The following is a 21,929-nucleotide window of genomic DNA, read 5'->3' as shown; positions in this document are numbered from 1 at the left end:
CCGATCAGGGAGCCATCGGGGACAGTGTGGTAGTCCAGCGGATCCCGGGGTCTCCCATGTGCCCGGTAAAATGCGTGGAGGAGTATTTAGCGCAGAGGGCGGCATCATGGGGGGGGAGCTTGCTGAGACACACCGACGCCACCCCACTGACTAGATTTCAGTTTCAGCGGGTGTTAACAATGGCAATCGCGGCAGCGGGCTTGGACCCGAGCGATTTTGGGACCCATTCCTTCCGGATAGGGGCTGCTACAGAGGCTACAGCCAGGGGTCTGAGTGTGGAAAAGGTGAAACAGTTGGGGCGTTGGTCCTCAAATTGTTATAAAAGGTATGTGCGGTTGCACATATTGTGAAGCTAATGTCATGCACTCACGCTTCTTGTCTTCTGTTTGGTTTTCAGTTTTGCGAGCAGGCTTTGCGGGGCGGACTGTGCAGTTGACCCGACACCTGGGGACCAGCGGTCAAAGATCACCGGCTGAGGGAAGAGTGGTGTGGGTCGTTGGCCACTCATACGTGAGGCGCGCCGCGGACGCATTCAAAGCAGGTGACATGATTCACGTGGCTGGGGAATACGGGTACAGGGTGACCTTCCACGGAAGGGGCGGGCTCTGTATTGACCAGTTTCAAGGTTTTATGGAGGGACTGTTAGGGCGGACAAGGTCACCGCCGTCTGTAATCATAGTGCATCTTGGGGGCAATGATTTGGTGACCATTGGTCGACGAGTACTGCTCGAGTTAATCTTATCCTCAGTAAGTTGGTTGGCGAGAAGGGTTCCGGGGTGCACGATTGTATGGTCACACATGATTCCTCGGAAGGTGTGGCGGGGGGCCCTCTCTGTGTCAGTCTTGAATCAATCGGTAAAGAAGGTTAATAACAAACTGGGTAGGTTGTTTCGTACAGGAAATTTGCATTGTGTTCCACATGGATGTATCCGGGGGGACCATATGTATCTGGAAGACGGGGTCCACTTGTCCCGGGAGGGAAATGTCTTACTCATAGGTGACTTCATAGCTTGGTTAATAAGTTTGTGTAGCCATGACCTTTAGTAGGAGTTTTGTGGGGGGTCCGGATAGCCGGTCAACTATCCGGCCTGTGGCGGTAAGGTCATGATCGGTGAGCAGTAATTGGAAGATCCCTAGAGGTGGGGCGCCACCCATTATGGATGGGAGCGCCCGGGGGGAGGCGGCCATTGGCCCCTCACACAGGGAGGCGGTACCCTCTAAGGATGGGGCCGCCGAAAGGAAAGGCGGTCAAGGCCCCTCCCTGGGGAGGAGGGGCTACGGGCCCCTCCTGGGAATTTCCCGGGGCCAGGACATCCGCGACGGCGGATGTGGTAAGCAGTGTGGGGTGGGAGGGGGGTCTACGCTACCTTCTAGACACCTCACAAGAGTCCTCGGACGACCACCAAGATGGCGTAGAGTAAATATGGGGCCCCCGTTAAGACAAGGGAAATTGGAAGTTGGCACAGAGGTACAGTCCTCTGTGCGCCTGCCCCTCACAAGTAAGGGGGGGAGTTCTGGTATTAGGGATCTGACACCGGTTACGACCTTGCCGTTGGCCCGTAATGTTAGGATGAACAATTTGAATTTTGAGAAATGCATTTACAGGATGTTTTAGAATCGGCTAGGAGAACCTTTGTATTAGAGATATGTTAAGGTTAGCCAATAAACATCGTAATGTGTAAATGAAATTGTACATGATATGAAACTGTTATTTTAATGTTTTAATTTTGTTTCATATTTTTAATAAATACGGCCGGGAGGGTAACTCCCTCCCACCTTCCAAAAGCTCAAGAATTGTTTCCGTCTTCCCATTCTTGGGGATTGTGTTGGGAGGGGGTGATGGGTATCCCGGCCATATTGAGGGCCTTGAATTAATAACACACAGCAAACAAGTATTCACAATGTTTTTAAAACATCTGCAGAGCGCCAAGGCAACAGCATGTAATGGCAGACTATTTTTTTACATGCTTTACATACTTTACATTTTCTATCATGGCATGGAGCAGGGTGGCTAGTGCTTAGTGTCTCTGGAGGTAAATATTGGTCTAATCAAATTGATCCCACCAATCGTAACTATAAACTTCAATATTTTATCCATTAAGTTATTTATTGAAATGATAACAATCATGCTCTCATTTTAAATCGCAATTTTCTCTTCAAAATGTATCTCTTTCATAAAGTACTGCAAACTTTTAGATCAATATTTTGTAAGTATCAGTCCTTACTGCAATGACAAGTCAGGCAGCTGGATATCATGTTCTACATGGCCCTGCAAATATTTTCATTCTTTTGGCAAATAAATGAAGTTGGCAGTCATGTTATGAACAGCGGCGTGCCAAAATGCTGGATGATTCTGTTTCATTGCAATTTATTCTTAGAACCAATATCGCCCTGTTTTTAACGGCATTAATCTTGCAACTCCTAAGCTGGAAGTCGAGTGCGGACATGAACGCTGGCTACAAAAAAAGTACAGCTTGCTGACAGGAAATAAAATCATACTTTAAGAACACTTTATACTTTCAAAGAAGCCAATTATTTGTGAAAACTTACTTGCATTACAAGCAGTTTGTGGGCATATACCTTTTTATACTTATGTAACGGATGCCTAGATGCATCAAGGGTTTTTGCATTCGCAAACGGTGCGAATCGCAAAATTCGTCCTTTTGCGAATGCAAATCCCGTTTTTGGGATGCATCAAGCATTTTGGTATTTTCGCAATTTTAGAAATCGCAATTTTGTTGCGATTTCTGAAATTGCGATTGCATTTAAAAAATCGCAATTTTGCGATTTCTTAAATGCAATGCATGATTACTTTAGAATTGCGAATTCGCAATTTGGAAGGAGTAAATTAGCATGAAGTTGAACTTCATGCTAATTTATAGAACACTTTCAAACATGCACTAGTTGCATATTTGAAAGTTTTAATTTACACACACACATGTCCTTGGGTCTTGTGTGTGTGTAAATTGCATTTACAGTTCAATTTCAGGGGTGCAGGGAGGGGTTCTTTGAACCCCCCCTGCACCCTTGAAATTGTATTCACATTTTGCGAATCGCAATTTGAAATTCGCAAAATGTGAATGCCTTCCCATTGATTCCTATGGACCTTTTGGCTCATAGGAATCAATGGGAAGGGTTTTCCTTAATTGCGATGCGCAAATTGTGAATCGTAATTAAGGAAAATTACAGAATCTCAAAATAATTTGCGATTTTTTGATGCATAGCATTTTGCGAATTCTTAATTGCGATTCCTTAATTTTCGCTATTAAGAAATCGCAAAATGTTACAATGATGCATCTAGGGGCAAGTTCAGTGGATTAAACTATGAATTGATGAGATATTTGTTTAATCAATTCAATTCAATTTTTTCAATTTTCAAATAGCTTTATTCGACAGATATATCATAAAAGCACAACATGAACATTTCGGCATACAACATTTGCAAATTGTTACATAAATAATCCAGGCCAATTTAAACACATTAAAAATGTATTAAATCATTTGCTAGCTGACGATTAAATAATGTTAAAAAGGAATAAAAAGATTTCAGTGCCATATAAACACATCTCTAATCGACCTATATCATTTCATAACTCCATTACACTACTTACATTACAGGGTAACATTCAAAATTATCATTTAATGTAAACTTAGGGAGGCACCCTAGATCGGTTAGACCAAGCCCAACCCAAAAACTTGGCCATTGCAATTGCTATTGGTAGCGCTCGGTCCGTAGTGAGGACTCTTAACGCCTCATCATGCCTTCTAAAGCCTAATAGCTTGCAAATAGGTATGACCCACATAGTGCGAAGTTTAATATATAATGGGCAAAAAAACAACAGATGACTGATCGTTTCCTGTTTGTCTGAACACTGTGGGCATACATTCTTAGGGACTCTGTCCATTTTCTGGAGAATGACCGAATGGGTAAAGTTCCTACCCTCAACTGAAAATAAAATTTTATATCAAAAGGTTTCTCAATGGCATCCCAATATTTTTCTAGAACAGGTCTCTACTTGAATTCTAGGAATCGGCCTGTTAAATGCTTGGTGGATCCACTGGAGATTACTGTGACCATGATCATTTCCCAGTACCTTTCCTTCAGAATCTTTTTTGAAGGGAAGGCAGCATTAGAAGGGTCGTCCCACAGTTCACTCAAGCCCAGGTTCGCCAACAGCGACCTTATCTCCTTCAACGAAATTATCTTGTGGAAACGATCTATGTCCAATATATCTTTTGAGACCTTTGGCATAATGCGATAAATCAACCGTGCACCACAATCTTCGCCAATATAAAAGTGGGCGAAGTTTCACCAGGTCCAATACTGCTTTTCTACCCAGATCTAACAATAGTGGTCGCATGGGTGTACTTTGTGGAGCACCCGTAACCTTTCGCAAAAACGAATTTGCTGCTCCAGTTAGAAGGTTTAAATCCGTAAACCCCCATAGCTCAGCTCCGTATAAAGCGGAACTTAGGACCTTCATGCCATAAATCTCCAACACTGGACTAATCGGTTTGGAGAGGGAAGATTTAAATTTAGCTGCAAGGATCCCTGACTGTTGTTTATGCTTCAGTGCGGCCACATAGATTTCGTTTGTCCATCTCATATCTGCCTGTAGGGTCACTCCCAAATAAGTGAAGGCGTTAACTTTTTCAAGGGGGGCATTGTTCATGTATATTTTACCCCGGAACAATCTATGTTCATTGAAAGATATGAACTTTGTCTTTGCCGTACTAATTACTAGGCCCCAAATAGAACAGAAGTCCTCAAACCTACCTAGTGTTTTTTCAGGCCGCTAGGTGTCTTTGAGATAATCAAAGTGTCATCCGCGAACATGAGGATGGGTATATATTCATCTGCCAGCATTGGGGCGTTGGTGGGGGTCACTGAAAGTAAATCGGCCACCCCGTTTACGAAGAGTGAGAACAGGGTAGGTGCTATCATGCACCCCTGACGCACTCCTCTGTCCACGGCAAATGACTCGGTAACCTCACCCTTGGACCCATGCATGGTTATCCTCTTGTAAGCGGACGATCAGGGATAACAGTTCGGGGGCCATCCCCATCTCATTCAAGACACACCACAACCTACTATGCGGTACCAGGCCAAAGGCTGCCTTTAAGTCCACGAATACCGCATACAGTGCCCTTTTCCCCAGAACAACTGTCTTCCAGTAGATGATAATAAAACGGAAGACCTGATCTATAGCAATTGTGAGGGGTCGAAAACCCGCCTGCAGTGGGGTTAGGATTTGCTTGTCCTCCATCCATAGCTGAACCTTATGTAAGATCAACCTTCCCATAATCTTTTGGATAGAGTCTATTAGGCTTATTGGCCTATAATTAGCTGCCAATGATTTGTCACCCTTCTTGAAAACTGGGATTATCTCTGCCTCCTTCTAAGAAGGCGGGATTGGAGCACCACATGCAATTGCATCTGCTACATGCCTGATGTATAGGCGCCAGGATGATTTATAGTTTTAAAAAACATCTGCAGGGATGCTATCAATTCCAGGGGCTCGTCCAGGTGTGATAGTGTCTAGCGCCCAATCCACCTCTTCTAGAGTAAATGCCCCACTGGTATAAAATGTATATGCGAACGGATCGATGTTCCGCTCATCATCAAGGGAAGCATACAGAGGTTTAAAGTATTCAACCCATAAGTGGTGGGCAACGTTATTCTGCGGGGGCTCTGGGCGCCCCACCTGTCCCATCTAAACTTATTCCAAAATAATTTAGGATTTCTAGACTTGCATGCTTCCTTTAACTCCAGCCATTGGGCCTGGTCCAAAAGCTTTTTAGCTTCCTTGACTGCTTTTCTGTAAAGGTCCGTGCCTGTCTTACTCTACCTGAGTTCCCGGAACCTAGGGCTACCCTCAGCTCTGCCCGTGAATGCCGACATTTCTCGTTATACCACCCTTCCGGTTTCTTGTTCCTACCTTTCTTATTGTTAGCAGGTTTGCAGAAGAACAGTTTTAAACAATTAAAAAGTGTAATATGCATCTCTATTATCTGAGGCTTCGAAATCTGACTTTCCTCACTAGTTCCCAGGACTTCTAGTGCCCTATCTACCTCCTGGTTTATGGGTATCAGTGTTTCTGAATGTTCTATAACATTACTCCATTTCAAATGGCGGGTATCGTTGGCTAATACCAGGTCACTGGCCAATGTCTCTTCCCTACTGGGTGGAGCTTCGCCAAGCAACCCATCCATTGTGGCAATAAGGGGGTTGTGATCACTTTCAACACGGGTAGTAACAACCATATCTTTAAGAAACTGCCACAGAGCTAGACTAACTAGCACATAATCAATACAGCTAGACCTGTGCCCATTATTAAAAGTGTCTACCCCCATCCTGTCAGACAGTGTACGTCCATTTGCGGTCCTCATCTGATAACCTATACACATCCCCTTCACTTGAATGGCCGCCTCTGTCCATTTTTTGATCGGTTCAATCTCAAGGATAGGTATACCCCACTTTGCATCTTCCTCTTCCACAAAACACTAGTCCTCGAGCCCTAGTTGTTCAAACATGGTGTTGAAATCCCCCACAACGATCAGACAGAAGTTACTCGGCATGGCGTCCAGCAAATACTCAACAGCTGTTACAACTTCCGATCGTCGCCCACCCGCGAGGCCTCTTGCGTAGACATAAATATCCAAACTAGGACCCTGCGCTGGGATAATTCTTATTGCAAGAATATCATTGTTATTTGTAGTTATTTGAGACACTTTACACAATAATGCATGCCGAACCCAGATCACCAGACCCCCCACTGGACGGCCTTTCGCTTGCTTTACTGCAGTGACCTGAAAACTAAGTTAACCTGGTCGATACACGGGATCTACCGCCCATGTCTCTTGAAAGAGGCATATGTCATGAGCTTCAATAAAATCTGACCAATCAGGGAGGGATAATTTAGAACCCAACCCTGCAATGTTCCATGATAATAGTGACACATTATTGGGCTTTTGGGTACATGGGTCCGATGTCAAAGGACCTCTGTTCTGAGTAGAGGGCGGTCCAGGGCTCCTAATCGTCCTTGTGATCGGTAACAATTCAATAACACTGTTTCCACCGGTAGATATTAGGATACCATCTACAGGGGCTTGACCTGTTTTCTCTACACAAGATGAAACTCTACCAGACGGGGAGTTAGTTAAACTAAGTTCATTGTGTTCCAGGTCACCCATTCTTGAACCAGAGTTATAGGGGATAACAACATGCGGCGTACATGAGGGCACGCGATGGTTGTGGGTAATTTGATGTCAATCGCAATCTTCTAGGCCTGATAATACTTCGTTCCTATTCCTCATGCTAATACTGAAGCCTCCCCTATACCCTGTAACTAAGCCACTTCCTCCTGCTGGTACATTAAAAGAGGTCAGATAGTTAGCAGGATAAAAGTATGTTAAAGGGAGTTGTTGAATTTGGGAATCCGAGCATTGATGTTCCTAACCACATATATACTCTTCAGCTCTAGTATCCCCAACATTAATGATAACCCAGTCACCCTTACCAATCTTATGCCTGGGCCCCACCCAGTCCACCCTTCTTGCAAATAAGATTTCAGCCGAAACCCTTGGGGGAAGTGGCGGGTTCCCATTGAGCCAGTGGATGCACTCATTCTTCAAATCCACATAATTCTATTGTTGGCCCTGTCTCAAAGGAGGAACCCCCATTAGTATAGCCACATATGGTGCGGATGCCAGGGGAAGATCTATGCACGTTAGACAATTTAGAAGTGGGTCATTAGATACCCTGTTACTACTCCTCGGATGTTGAGTCCCCGGCTCCAGCCCTCCCACCACATCTACATTGCTACTCATAGGCCGTGCTCCAAAAGCACCACACATGCTGATCTGTGGAATAGGGTCATTAGAAGTCGCTGTGGAAAGACTGTTAGAATTTACGGCATTCAATATCTGGGTAGGAGGGTTAGGACTGGGTCTAGCCTCAGATTCACCTAAAACAACATCTGTCCTCTCGGTCATGTCAGCAGACCCAGGCATCCTGTTGTCCTGGTCCTGGGCCCTTGCTGACTCTAAGTTCTTAAGTCTATTCTCAATGGTGTCCAGTCTATTATAGATGGGGATACAAGACCTGTAAAATAGCTGTTCAAATTTGTCCCAAATGTCCTGACTCCATTCAGATGGAAACTCCATCCTTGGTGCTGTTACTGGATCAGCCACAGCAACCGTGGGAAGGAGCACCTCTGTACTGATTTTTGATGATATCAATGTTACCCCAGGGCTTTCTAGGACAGCATTTAGTTTCTTGACTTTAGCTTTTCTGCCCTTATGGGCAGCTTCCCCACGTTTCCTTTTGGTTGTCGATATTGGTTGCCCTGATTTTGAACCAAGTGTGGTTCGAGTCCTCACAGTGCTCACCGGAGGATCAGACAAGATACTACATTCAGAGGAGCCATTTCGCGCATCAGGAATATTTCCTGGAGTTAAATTTGGGAGGTAAGGTTCGTTTTTTTACAGAATGGGACCCAGGGTCCACCCCGACACCTTCGGCTGGGGGGGTAGCAGGACCGTGAAGGGTGGTGAGAGACACCACATGAGCCAACCTTCCCATTGAGGACCTTTTATTGAAAACAGGGTCCAATGACAGTCTTTTTTCTGTAAGATCTATTTGGTGTGCTAGGATTGACGAAACCTGTATAATAAATTGGTCCAACGTACCCATAATTGTGCCGGTGGTTGTCGTTTTTTCCTCCCTTTGATGCCTTGGAAGACAACGATATATGTAAAGTGCCTTTAGTAGCCTGTAGTCGTGGAAATGCCCTCGTGGGACAGTTTACTAAACTACGAGTCTAAGGGATGGCCCAAGTATGATTAAGGACTAACCTTGGCGTGCCGAAGTTGGAGGGTGGCCCCGTCCCGTCCTCGAGACGTTCTCAAATGGGCTCAAACGGACATGCCCTTCGTCCAGGCTTCGCCCGGGCTCGCCCCTGCGCGCATCCCACGCTGACTGAGGGCCAGGCCGGCTATGAGGGCCTCTGGCGCCCTCTCGTGATGCGATCTCCAAGCGTCTCACGCAGCCCCCTGGGAGGTGTAGGCACTGGGGCTACGGGCATGTCTCTGGCGGTGGCCGTTCCCCTCACGGCAGCTGGAAAGAAGCAACCGGGAACAGAAGGTCAGTAAATGCCGTTCAACTCACGGCCTGGGTTCAACTGACAGGGTCCTTAATGTTGCAGCGCGTCCCATGCTGACTGAGGGCCTCCGGCGCCCTCTTGTGACGCAATCTCCAAGCGCCTCGCGCAACCCCCTGGGAGGTGTAGGCACGGGGCTGCGGGCGTGTCGCTGGCAGTGGCCGTTCCCCTCACGGCAGCTGGAAAGAAGCAACCGGGAACAGAAAGTCAGTAAATGAAATTCCCCTTACAGCCTGGGTTCAACTGACAGGGTCCTTAATCTTGCATCGCGTCCCACCCTGACTGAGGGCCGGGCCGGCTAAGAGGGCCTTCGGCACCCTCTCGTGACGCGATCTGCAAGCCCTCGCGCAGCCCCAGGGAGGTGTAGGCACGGGGGTTGCGGGCGTGTCGCTGGCAGTGGCTGTGGTTGTTCCCCCTCACGGCAGCTGGAAAGAAGCAACCGGGAACAGAAGGTCAGTAAATGCCATTCCCCTCAGGGCCTGGGTTCAACTGACTGGGTCCTTAATCTTGCAATGTTTAATCTGAATGGTATAATGACTAGCGGGGCCACCCGACCTATCATTTTCCTAAAGTCGACAAAATGAGGACCACGGAGTTGTGTAACAAGCAGTGTCTGTTATCAGCACCTTGAAACGAGACAAATGATGGAAGTGCATTGTGTTAGTGTAGTTAGTATTGGTATTAGTACTATTGTTGGTATTTTCATCATTGATGATATCATGATCTGTGATTTTCCCTCATTACTTCTTCTGTATAGTCTATAAAATGGGGTGCTAGCAAAACCCATTTTTTCAGGATGGTTAACCAACTGACATACTGAGCTGATTGAATGGTCCTTCCATAACTAATAATACCCACATTTGCAAATAGTGCATGTTTCAATGATGAAATGATGACTAGAGAGAGCAAATATGTTGCTGCCAGTCTGCTTTGTTGTGATCAGTACTCCATTTTTCCCTCTAAACACAGCAGTGAATCTGGGTGCAATGCAATCTATGTATATTCTGCAACCTATACTCTGGCATTCATAGTTATAGTGCCAAGGTTGAAAAGAATCTAAATTTATAAAAACAAATTATTCCAAATAATGCTTTCCGCTTACCTGAGACTGATGACTATTCTAATACCTTTATTGCAAATTTCAGTGTCCAAATGGTGGTCCTCTACCAGCCACTAAGTAACACCAGCGTGTACTTTAATTATCTCGTTGACGGGTTAGAATTACTACGTCCTTCCACACAACTTTCATCAGGCAATCATAACTTTATCCCAACTACTAAAAGAATATTATATTTACAAATTTCTCTCTAAAGAACACCTACTGTACCTCTACACACTCACAATGCAGCCCTATAGATCATCTACTGATCTCTAAGACCCTTGTATACTCCCCACATCTGCCCAACTCCCTCTGACCATGCCATAACATGCATATTGTACTGAAAAAAAACCTGTGCTGCCGTTACATCGGTAAGAACCTGGGCATACAATATAAAGAAAGAACAATGGTTCACCGGAAATTCATGAAGCCAAAATTATTATTTAGCAAAGCAAAATATTCCATGCATGGATGTAATCTAAAAAAGCCATGAATGCAGCACAGCTCTAAAAGTCATTTAATTTGCACAAGTATCTAGTAGAATACAGTTATTCAAAAGGTACATATAATATGAACATGTATTGTAAACAATATATGATAGGATACTAGACAACATGACAAGCGTGCACTATTTCTCTTTGTGAAACATAAAGAAGTGAGCAGGTGATAGTCCTGTTTACATTCTGCAACTTTCCAATATGTGCTTCTGTTTGCACACAGTAAGGTCCTGTATAATGGTAATGTAGTTAAGCCAGACACGCTGGTGTGCAGTAATGTTCTATATATAGTTATTTGCATACAGTATGCATGTTGGCCACCATCTCTACAACTCATTCACTCGGTAGTCACATCAACAAATGTTTAAACGCTCTGCCAGCTTTAATGATCTTGCACGCTTATCAAATTCCACCTCCTTCACATTCACTGACTCACTGAGGACTACCTTTCTGGAGCACTATATTCCATTTTAAGCTTTGCTCCTGAGGCTCTTACTCCTCAAACCTTGATTGATTCAAACATGTATGAAAATCAAATTACATCTATTTCGTTATAAGTAGAAGAAAATCCCAACTACAGGGCATCATGAAATCTACAGTCTAGCAATGGAGAGCCTCACATCCTATCTCATGTCTGCCAAATTATCTTCATATCAAGACATATTTCCCTTTCTCTTCTCTAGTCCTCCAAGTTGAGCCAACATAACCAATGCTCACCTTCGCAGTACAGTCAGTCAGCCCTCCCGCTCAGCCCTAACTTTGGTGTATTTTTCTCCAAAATGATCTCAAACATCAGAAGAAGCCGAAGCTCCTCTCAAGCCCATTGCCTCTACCCTACACTCCACCCACACTCCAAACTCGCTTTATTACACTGCAGCTGCTTGTCCCATAAATCCTCCTCCTCCTCCCTCCAAGTTAATCCCATTCTCAAAGCTGACGGAATCATCAAACCTGTAGTTCTAACAATACTTCCTTCGCGCAGCGTACGCGGTAGCGGACACGCCCTCCCGCGCCGAAGTAGCGCCTAAGGAAAGCCCGGCTGTGCCCGACCATGCTATGCTGGGCTAGGACGTGGCCAGGGGGCTTTAATGATGGGATCAGCGCCTCCAGAACTAATACGATACAGTGGGAAGCAGATGCGGGCCCTTAGGAGCAGTGCTACGATCCGCTGCCCTAGTAGGACTTTGTTAGAGGAGGTAGGATTCCATGCCCTTTCTGCAAACACTTAGGGTCAGGACCCTGTAAAATTAAATCATATTCATTTGCCTTATTAAATTGCCGCTCCCTCCCGAGGCACGCGGTAGAAATTCGTCTTCTTCTGGAGGAGCATGGCTTACAGAGGCATCTGACCCAGATATAGTCGGGGCTCTTCTGTTCAGCTATTCCATCTGTACGCAGGACCGTCAATCAGGACGAGGAGGAGGAGTGGCTATCATCTTTAAAATCTCTTTTGTCTGTCGGACTTCTGAGAGCCCACTCTTAGACTGCGAGGCGTTAGGTTTTTCCATTTCCTTCTCTCCCACCTGCACCTTTTCAGGTATTCTTGTTTATAGGCCCCCTGGAGACCATCAGGGTTTTTGCAATAATCTTTTGGATAAGATTACTCTTTCCATTAGTAGCACCTCCGACTTCTCTATCCTGGGCGACCTTAATATACATCTCGATGAAGCAGAGGCTTCTTCATCACAATGCCTGCTAGATACCTTGGGGGTAGTACAACTTGAACAAATCGTCTCAGGTTTGACGCATATAGGAGGTCATCTATTAGACCATTTTTTTACTAATCTCGGCAATGTCATCGGCAATCCACCCAGTTTTGTCCCTTGGTCAGACCATGCATTGCTCTCATTTGTCTGGTCTCCCCTTGACCATTGCTATACAGTCAGTCTTTCTAAGAAATGTAGCCGGACATAGTCGAGGATATCAGCGGAGGAATGGGAGGCTGCCCTGAGGAGGTCCCCTCCGTTTCCTCATGGTGACCCCGTCCTTGCCAATGAGGATTTGAACAAGTGGCTTAACTCCACATTAGACTCTATCCTCCCAAAAAAGGGGTCCATCATCGGACCGGCCCAAATAAAAAACCTTGGTATTCCGGGGAACTCAAGGAACTCAAACAACGTTGTAAACGGGCAGAAAGGAAATGGAGGAAAGCTTTCTCCACCCCCGCTAAAGAGGAATATAGATCAGTGCTTAGATCGTATTAAAACCAACTGAAGACTGCACAATCTACGTACTTCCAAGTAAAAATTTTGGAAGCAGCCAATAGGCCTAGGGAAATCTTCAAAATAGTTCAAGAGTTAGTCACTCCTCCCCAGGCCATCAGGGCCGCACCCGATCCCCTAAAACGGTGTGAAGATTTGGCCTCCTTCTTTGCTGCTAATGTCACTAACATCTATTCTGGTTTTGCTCCAATAGGTCAGTCTTCCAGCATCAACGAGAGCGAGCGGATGCCCGAGGAGGCTATCCTAGATGCTTCTGGACGTCTTGATACGTTCCCATTGCTGGATCTGGCAACTGTGGAAAGACTCCTAGGTAACCTTAAATCAGGTTCCCCTCTGGATGTTGCGCCACTGGCTGCTCTTAAACAGGTGTCGAGGACTGTTTGTCTTATCATAATGCAGGTCATTAATGCATCCTTGGAGTCGGGAGTAGTGCCCCCTACTTGGAAGTTGGCGAAAGTCAAGGCCCTTCTAAAAAAATCAAATTTGGACCCTGAAGACTTAGTCACCTACAGGCCTATATCCTTGCTATCTGGATGTAGCAAAAAACATGTCAATCAGGTACTTTCCTCGTTTATAGAGACTACAGGAGCCCTCCACCCCACCCAGACGGGATTTAGAGCCAAACAGGGGATGGAGACCGCATTGGTGGTGGTGGTAGAGGCAACCAGGAGTATCGTGGATGCCAGAGGCTGCGTGGCGGTGGTCTTTCTGGACCTCAGCGCAGGCTTCGATACGGTCAATCATCCCCTCCTGCTTCACGGGCTTCGCCTCGCCGGGGTCTCTGGAATGGCCCTCAAATGGCTCCATTTCTTCTTGTCGGAGAGATCTTTCTCCGTCTTCGAAGAGGAGGATTCATCCGACCAACTTCAACTGCATCACAGCGTTCCCCAGGGATCCTCACTCAGTCCTACCATGTTTAAGATCTACATGAGACCATTGGCTGAGGTGGTGCTTCCCTGGGGATTGCAGCTTATCACCTATGCCGATGATACACAGTTGGTCGTCTCCCTAGCGAGGGATGACGCCATAGACCAAGGGACCAACAATCTGACCCTGTGCCTCACCAAAGTGCTGGAGTGGATGACCTCCTCATTTTTAAAACTAAATGGGTCGAAAACTGATATTATGCTTTTGGGCTACAAAGCCCCTATCAACCTCGACCCATGGTGGCCAAACTGTCTTGGTCCTCCACCCCTCCCTAAGCACCAGATAAAGAGCCTGGGGGTGTGGCTTGACTCCTCTTTGGGATTCCAAGTCCAGGCAAAGAAGGTTGCTGCGACCTGTTATGGACTTATTAGGGTCCTCAGGAAGGTCTTGACCCTTCTTCCGTTTGAGGCCAGACGCATGCTAGTACAGCGGCTGATTCTCTCGCAGCAGGACTATGCCAATGCTGTCTACTGTGGGGCCCCTGCAGGGTCCATCCAAACTTTGCAATCGGTGCAGAACTGCGCAGCTCGGCTGCTTATGAACGTACCCAGATGCATCTCCGCGAAGGCCGCATTGCGACATCTTCATTGGCTGCCGATTCATGAAAGAATCATGTTCAAAACCCTGTGCATGGCGCATTTGTCCATATGGAATTATGGTCCCACTATCCTTTATCCTCTGTTTCGCCGACACCAATCTCTTAGATTCTTGAGATCTAAACAGCGTAACTTATTGGTGGTACCAAGTGTGAAGCAAGCCCGAATGGTTGGTCCCCAGCTCTCTTTTCTAGCAGCCAGGTGCTGGAACAATCTCCCAGATAACATCAGGCTTGAAAGTAACCATCTCGCCTTCAGGAAGCGACTGAAGACATTTCTATTCCATTGAGTGTCTTCAACCAGTCCTTTGGTCTAACAGTGCTGGGATGCCTCAGGGTAGCCATGCGCTATAGAAAAGAGTATTCATTCATTCACTATCTGGCCTTGTACCGCTCTTTCATAATTATTTCCAATTTGGCACCGGTTTTCCCTGCCTAAATACTCAGTAGTCCTGCTAATATGAAAATTAAAACAATACTTATCTTTCATTGCCACTTCCAAATAGTCTGTCTCTCTGCTTCCAGTTGTGTAAAAAATAAAATATGTTGCATAGTGTTTTCGGTCTTACACCCAGCCAAATCTGAATCCCGAAGCTGCACTTTATAGAAACTGCTCTCACTTGTGTTTCTGGCTTCATAACCTTTGCTCACAAGAACTCCAGGGCCGGACTGGCCATAGTGGGCCTTGGCGTTTGCCCAGGAGGCTGGAAAGGTAGGGGGCTGGTTTTGGGCGGTGGGGGAAGGTTTTGCAGCGATCCTGCAATATCCACTCTAATTAACAAGAGCAACAATGCAGGGGCCAGTTTTGTTTAGCAGTAGTGCTTCACGCTGTCTCCCACCCCTGGCAGGGGGTTGGGGGCCGGTCAGACAAAATTTCCAGAGCTGCTTTCGGTTCCCAGTTCGGTCCTGAAGAACTCACTTCCATTCTCAAATTCTAGACCTCTCTACAGTATTCAAACCTGCAGATTACCCCACTGTACAATGAACCATAACCTATTGTAGTATCACACGATCCACCCGTAACTGGTCGCCATTCCTTTCTCAGATTGTCCCTTCTACTTTTCGCAGAGCTCATCCCTCTCCACCCTTACAGCCCTACCGGTGAGTGTCTCTCATGGCTGAGTCTGGGGCCCCTGCTGCTATTCTTTCAATTCTTGGTGACAAGCCTCGCATATGGATAAAATAAGATGCTAAACTGAAACCACTGCTTTGCTAAAGAAGGCAAATAGAGGGGGACTAAGAGTTCTCTTTTGCTGTTCTGCTCTAAATATATAATGATTGTTAGGTAGACAGACAGAAAGACAAGCAGGCTGGCAGGCGGGCAACCTGATAGATAGATAGATAGATAGATAGATAGATAGATAGATAGATAGATAGATAGATAGATAGATAGATAGATAGATAGATAGATAGATAGATAGATAGATAGATAGATAGATAGATAGATAGATAGATAGATAGATAGATAGATAGATAGATGGATGGATGGACGGACGGACGGACGGACGGACGGACGGACGGACGGACGGACGGACGGACGGACGGACGGACGGATGGATGGATGGATGGATGGATAGATAGATGTGTTGATAGAGTTGAATGGGTTAAAATTTACGCATACTCATACTCATTCTCAACTGCATACTTTGGCAGTTGAAAATGAGTTTTTTCATTTGCATATAAGGTTTGTGCTCTTTGAAAAATGTGCAAATTGGTATATACGTATCAGGGTTAGCTTACTCTTGTTATGATTAAAATTGTGCACACTAGCCAATTGGGTGCATTCTTAGACAGGTGTTAAAAAAGTGTCAATTTGCTATTAAAAGTGGAATAATTTGATGAATCACATGAAATTAGGAGGACATTTAGCATGCTTAGTCTTCCGTAGGAATGACAAATTAATTTCATGCAAGTCTGTGAAGGGGGTGCAAAGTTTAAGAAGTGGGCAAAAAGTTTTCATTTGGCAATAACAGTGGTGTAGCTTACTTTATTTCCAGTGCATGCCACTTCTTAAGAGCCCACTCAATAAGAAATAGAATGAATTTTTGCAAGAAACGTGTGCTAACATAAATTCTACACTTTACTTATTATAGGAGAATTACAAGGACTCTGACTAGTGTGGATTCAATGCCAGATTGCCCTACATAACTGTAATGCAAATATTTATTCAGAAGTGCTTACAACATATCTAGAAGAGGTCTGGTCAGAACTCATTTCCACCTTGCCACTCAGGCTTCATAAAAATCTGTCAATTTCTGTCTGGTGCTCTGTGCGAAATCACTTGAATAACTCTTGACGTGGAGGAGGTATTTGACAGGGTAAACTGGCGATTCCTCCAACAGAAACCGCAGCACATTGGTCTAGGCCCAACATTTCAGTCATTCATAATGGATAACTTTGTACTCTTCTCAGCTAAGGTCAGGCTGAATCATTATCTAATGCAGCCTATCCTCACTCAAAAGAGAACAGACAAGATTACTCGTTTATCCTGACACGTGTCTTCTCTTTGGAACCATGGACACAAAACCTGAAAGCTAAAATTAGAGAAGTAATTTAACTATAAAAATGCAAAAGGCCTTGACATTTTAAATGAGGCAATGGTAAGCAGCAGCACTGGATCACATGACCCACTCAGCCCCACACAAACAGAGCCGCAAGTCATCTGCTGCTCTGTGTGCCTCTTCAGGTGGCCACTCTGACAGGTGCATTAGAAGAACCCTAAGGGAGGATCTCAGTAAAACACTGCACCCACTCTCGTGGGGACTTTCATGACTGGTTCTAACACTGAGCTTGCAAAATGGACAGCCACACGTCACATTTATACTCCGTTCTCTAATGACACATTACTCTGGAGTGTAAAAATAGTTGCTCCTAAGCCAACTTTTTTAATTTAACCCTGCTGTATACAATACAGTGCCTTCCTATCTTTCCTACCAATTTCTCAATATGGCAAAGAAGCTCTTCCACCTGTGACCACTGCAGGTATTCCTCCATGAAACGCCATCTACAGATTATGATGGGAGTCTGTTACCTTCTTGTTGCATCGGCCCTGTCCACAAAACATTTCTCAACCTGCCTGGCAATGACTGAAAAAACACAGCAGATGTAGCAGGCGGCATTGGTTGTGCACAAAGTGGCACCGACAGAGCACAAAATAAATGGAGCAACGGGGAGGTCATATCCACCCACTCCCTTAAGAAGGGGACACTCCTTTTAAAGGGGTAAAAAGCTGAACCAGAGGAAACGGGGATATTGCCTGCAACCAGAAAAAAATGTGGAATGCAACAGTCTGTCTTAACATCTGAGTCATGGTCTATCTCCAAACATACAAAGAGAATAGAGTGTACTGGTGTGAATACTACGGCAAAATGTCTGCAAAGTAATGATACCGGCTCTACCTAGGGTTGTTTCATGCTTGGCTATTAAAATGCAATCGCTTTGGAACTTCTTGCAAGATGACAAGCAAATGATAAAGAGATTTAATTCATGGAGCTCACTCCAACGTTACCAAGCAGAGATCTGACCACTGTACTTCTCCCATATTTATGTACACTGACAATCAATTAACAAATATTAAAACCTTTAACTCCTCTTCCTTATTTATTTATGTGGACATTACAATAGATTTTGCCAATATTTGTCTTTGTCTACCAAATCTATGGAAGCCCCATCACTTATAAATGCAAAGTTCAGACTAGCTCTGCACACTCCCCTGTGCATTTAACGTAAATCCTGAAATCCTGCCACAATGAAAAAATCTAATTCCGTGTAGTCAGTTTTTATTAGGCATGCTTGGCTGATAACGACAACAAAATTGTCTTTAGATGGTTAGGTGTATGGTTATGATTTTGCACTTTTCCATTTAGAGCTTGAAACTTAGCTTTTATGTTAATTTCTACCCTACTTATATTGTTTGGATATGTTCTGATTATGGCCTAGACGAAATGATGTATATTGTGACCTTTGAAGTGATTGAATCAAATTTGTAGCTCTGTTTTGTACATTTTGTTTAATATTCATTTTTTCTATTGATGTTTTGGCCAAAATGAAGAGTAATTGATTTATCGAATCGGATTGGTCCTTGAAAGGTTTACAAGTAGTCTTGCCACAAACATTTTGCGATTTTCTTCACTGAACCCCTTACTGCTTCATTCTCAAGCTACTTCACTTCCAGAAGGTGAGGGAAAAACTGTTGATTTGTAATACTGGAAATGAGAAATTCTGTTATCTGATAAACCCAAAGCTGTGTGTTGGAATATGTAATTCTGAACATTTCCAAAACAGATCCTCATTTTGTTGTGCATCTTCAGGGCGAGGGTACCAGACTAATACTTACACTTTAGTCGCAGTCACACTCCCCATTGCTTACCTGGTGAGACTTGCTGCCTCACATACACCATTATTGAGTCAGTCACAAATTAAATTCTGACAGACTGCAAGACATGTCAGCATTGAGGCTGAGCAAGTGGTCATTATGCACTGACTTTATTGTCTGGAGCCAAACTTTAAGTGAACATAACCCGCCCCAGGCACGCCCTGTCCCACTGGTCAGGGCTGGGTCAGGTCACGCTGCAGCGCCTGCTGTGAAAATGCTAAAATAGGAGATGGAGTTGCCATATACATGGAAGAAAAGCAGAGATCCCTCCCTGGAATTAAACGTGCAGCACAAGTTAGGACTGGCCAGTTGTGACAAGGGAGCTGAAACCCACACTCTAATGCATGCAGGCCTGGCTCTTAGTGACTGATAGAAATAGAAAGGCCCTAGTTGTGTCAAGCTGCAAGCTCCACCCCCAAATCTGAAAGAGGATCAAACCTGATGTGGTTCCATGATACTATGTGCCAGAGTCACTCTGTGCTGTCTGCCCAGACTGATTATATAGTGACTTAAAATATTGTTTTAAAGTGCTGCAACTGTCTGATCTGGCCTTATGGTCCAGGTGCATACAAACATTCATCAAACCGACAGACCATTCTTATGCCATCCCAGCCCAATGCACCAACCGGTGCTGCAACAGAAAGGGAAGGCAAAAGGGGAAGGCACCAATGTGTATTCTGCCCAAGAGAATGGCAGTGCAGTGCAGATACTAGCTGCATGCCTACAAGTAGAAAAGCCAGGGAAGATGGCAACTCCTGCAGCAAAGCCAACAATGGCCTCCATGGTTCTGACTTCAGATGAAAATGTCCTCACCAGATATGGTTGATCCAAGACTATGCATTCTTTTATCTCTATAGCTAAGACGAAGCATCTGAGGTGATTTCTATTCATGTGTTGATGTTGATGAAAGTAATATTAAGAGTAAGCCTAACTTGAGATGCATGTGTTTAATGGACGCAAAGATAACCTTTATTTTGGTTCATGAGGGTCAAACAATGGTAACAATGGTAGCAACTCGTCTTGCCTTACACCACAATGGACATCAAGTAGATAACAACCCAGCTATACAGTTACTCACTCTTCAGTTATGAATTGAATTTCCATACATTTCTCCAATTTTCACTCAACTCCCACCCAAAGACCCCCAAACAATTGGCAGTACCCCAGGACAATAACTACATCCACACTCTGAACCATTTGGAGAATTGTTAATCTACATAACGCTGACTGAAGTTGTCACCACAAAGGCAAAATGTGCTCTTAAGAGTTTAAATGTCGACAGACCAACAGTAATGAATAAAGAAATGAAAATAATATATAAACAAAAATTTTCTCCACATCATGCGAAGGGTGTATCTGTTTGTTCATTTTTTTTAATAAAATGTAATAGTGTTTAATAACTATGGGTGAAATACACGAAGACCTTTTTTGATTGCAAATGTCCTGATTTGCAGAAACCGGCTAGTTGACTTTGCAAAAATGCCTTTTGGTATGTACAATCTACAAATTGTGATTTGGCAAAACGTTACCGAAGCGTAATTTGGTTTTCCGATTCAATGCCAACTTGGCATTTGGAAGGGGCATGTTTAGGGCGTTCCTTTCAAATACCAAAGCTGAATGATATGTATTAATGTTTTGAGACTGACATTTGGTTGCAAAGCATAATTCTTTACTAACTACAAGATCCATTCGCAAATGGGAAGGGACCCCCAAAGGACCTCTTCCCCTTTTGAAATGATTGAAAAATGTTAGTTACATTATTTTTCTTAAACGCATTCCATTTTGCTTTGAGGAAAGAGGGAAACATTTAAAAACAAAAACACTTTTTTTCATTTAAAAGCAATCACATACATGGTGGTCTGCTGCCCAGCAGCCTATCAACCCTGTGATGGCTACAATTCCTAGTGGGTTGCAAATGGCAACCTAACTCATTAGTATTCATGAGGTAGAACGATTTGCAACCCACTAGGAAGTGGGATTTTGTGAAACAACCAATTATTACATAGATCAGTTTGCAAAATAACACGTTGGTAGCAAAATTGGGACCAGTGATTTGCAGCCAGTGCTTCGTACATGTGGTTCAAAATTACGAGTAAGGTGTGATTCACGATTTGGATAAAAACGACAGCACTGCCACAGGAATCAGGGGAAGTGCACATGGTTCAATTGGTAATACTCTATTTTAAATTGGAGTACAGGGGTAATGCGGAATTTACGACACCCGAAGTAACTGATACCCATGGAATCAGTAATTGCGGGAGCAGGAATCAGTAATTTGGGGAACAGGAATCCCAATGTAGGATTCCTGACCCTAATGTAGGATTCTCTGACCATAAAGTCATCAAGTTCTCCCTGGTGATTAAGCAAGACATAAGGTCAAGGCCTATGCAAACAAGAAACCATACATATCAGGACTGGGCCAATTTGAACGTACCAAGTAACAGGAACAATTGGAAAGGACAACCCCCGAATTAAACCCTGACTGTAACATAGCCAACGAGCAACTAAATACCTGGATCAAATCCGCAGTCCTAAAAATTGGTCCTTTAAAGAGGGCAAGATTCAGAAAAAAAAAAAGCTTTAGAACCTTGGTTCTCGGAGAAATTAAGACTATTAAAACAGACCTGTAGAAGGGCCGAACGGAAATGGAGGGCCAACTATGAAGAAGGGGCCAAAGAAACCTATCGAATGACCCTGGCGTCCTATAAAAAACTGATTCTGGAAGAAAAATCCTTCTATTATGTAAAGAAAATTAATGAAGCCACAAACTCCTGTAAAGAACTATTCTGTACAGTTAAGAAACTGACTAACCCGAAGGCTAATGTCCAACTGGAGGAGACTGCCGAATTTTGTAATACATTGGGACATTTCTTCATTATCAAAATATACGACTCCGTTAGGCCCACCAATCACATCATCACTCCAAAAACAGGGACTCATCCCAACCTCTGTGGGGTCGGAGAAACTGGAGATTCAGGGTTCAGATTTACGACCCCTTCAGCAGAACGGATACAGCAAACAATCCTGGAAACTAGATCCGGAGGTACCACTGG

This window comes from Lissotriton vulgaris, chromosome 10, assembly GCF_964263255.1.
Source record: "Lissotriton vulgaris chromosome 10, aLisVul1.2, whole genome shotgun sequence".
NCBI classification, from domain to species: domain Eukaryota; kingdom Metazoa; phylum Chordata; class Amphibia; order Caudata; family Salamandridae; genus Lissotriton; species Lissotriton vulgaris.
The sequence above is the reverse complement of the archived record's forward strand: the minus strand, read 5'-3'. Positions refer to the sequence as shown.